This window comes from Heterodontus francisci, unplaced genomic scaffold, assembly GCF_036365525.1.
Source record: "Heterodontus francisci isolate sHetFra1 unplaced genomic scaffold, sHetFra1.hap1 HAP1_SCAFFOLD_43, whole genome shotgun sequence".
NCBI lineage: Eukaryota > Metazoa > Chordata > Chondrichthyes > Heterodontiformes > Heterodontidae > Heterodontus > Heterodontus francisci.
In genome coordinates this window covers 15,728,111-15,729,874 of record NW_027141852.1, presented here as the reverse complement: position 1 = coordinate 15,729,874, position 1,764 = coordinate 15,728,111, and positions in this window count along the sequence as shown.

Genomic DNA, 1,764 nt, shown 5'->3' with positions numbered 1-1,764 from the left:
TGTTGCTGTATGTGGCGCAGGTCTAGCCCATACCCCACTCCTGCGCGCTGGTGGTCACCCAAGTCATTTTCCACTTCATCTGGGGATGCAAAATGGACCGGGTCCGGAGGGACACGATGTTCAAACCTCTGGATAAGGGCGGGAAAAATGTACCCAACGTTGCCCTCATCCTGATGACTACCATCGTGTGCGGCGGCATCGAGCTGTGTGTAGATCCCCAGTACGCAAACACCAAGTGTCACTATGTGCTGAGGTTCTATCTGTACCCGATGTTGAGAAGGATGGACTTCGTCACATTGCCGCGGAACGCTCCATCCTGTTGGACCGTGCCGTACCACCCATCCTTCGTGGGAAAATTTCTGCAGAAAAACACCTTTGACCACCAACCCATCAGGCAGTGGTCTGCATGGAATGTCCACAAGGCCCTACGGGAAAAGGAGATGGTGGATCCTGTTGGATGGTTCCCCAAGCAGACTGCCAAAGTCATTAGACAGAATGCCTCATCACCAGAACTTTCAAACAAGCACCAAGGTGTAGCTTGGCTGGTGGTGAGAAGAACCCTCCCCGTCAGATCCTTCCTGCACGCCCGAAGTCTCACACCCTTCGCACAATGCCCTTGAGGTGGCTGCGGTGGGGAAGAGACGGTTGCCCACCTCCTTCTGGAATGTGTCTTTGCAAAGCAGGTGCGAAAAGAGATGCAGTGGTTTTTGTCGAGGTTCATCCCAAGCAGCTCTGCAACACAGGAGTCTGTGCTGTATTGGCTGTTCCCAGGGACATACACAGAGATAAACATCAACTGCTGCTGGAGGACTATCAATTTGGTCTGCCCCACGAAACTTGCTGGTCTTCCAGCACAAAGAGTTGTCCACGACCGAATGTTGCAGACTGGCACATTCCAAGGTCCAAGACTACGTGCTGAGGGACGTACTAAAGCTTGGGGCAGCCGCAGCAAAGGCTCAATGGGGAAACACCACTGTGTAAGGTCCCCCCACCAAGCTGAACTGCAGGGCTGGATCCATAGAAAACCCCTCGAACTTTATCGGGAAAATATTTGTTTGCTGTAAAATGTACATGGTACGTAAAATGAAATGGAAGGGTTGTGAGGCAATTCACTCCTGTATTGAAGGAAACTGATCTCCTTTGCACTCTTTGTATTGTCTGACTCGATGATGTTTGGAACTGTTCTGTATTGTTTTTTCTTACAGATTTTTATGAATAAAGTATATTTTGGAAATAAAAAAAGTCAGGAAGAGGAAAGACCAGCGGGAAAGCTCAGTCCAAGGCCAAGTCTCACTCCTCCCGGGCTGGACTGGAGTTCCCAGTGGGCCGTGTACACAGGCTCCTGAGAAAGGGCAACTATGCTGAGCCTGTGGATGCTGGCTGCTGTGCTCGAGTATCTAACCACTGAAATCCTCGAGCTGGCCGGTAATGCGGCCCGGGACAACAAGAAGATCCGCCTCATCCCCCGACACCTGCAACTGACCGTCCGCGACAACGCGGAGCTCAACAAGCTGCTGGGAGGGGTGACCATTGCACAGGGCGGGGTGCTGGATAATATCCAGGCCGTGCTGCTGCCCAAAAAAACCAGCGCTCAGAGCTCCCAGAAAAAGTAAAGCGGCCAAAATGTCATCTAATAAGCCAAAGGCTCTTTTCTGAGCCACCCACAGTCTCTGTGAAAGGGCTGATTACTGTCTAATTCCAAAACATTTGTAACAGGAATGGCAACTATTTAAAATGTTTAAGCAACTATTTCAGTGACTTCTC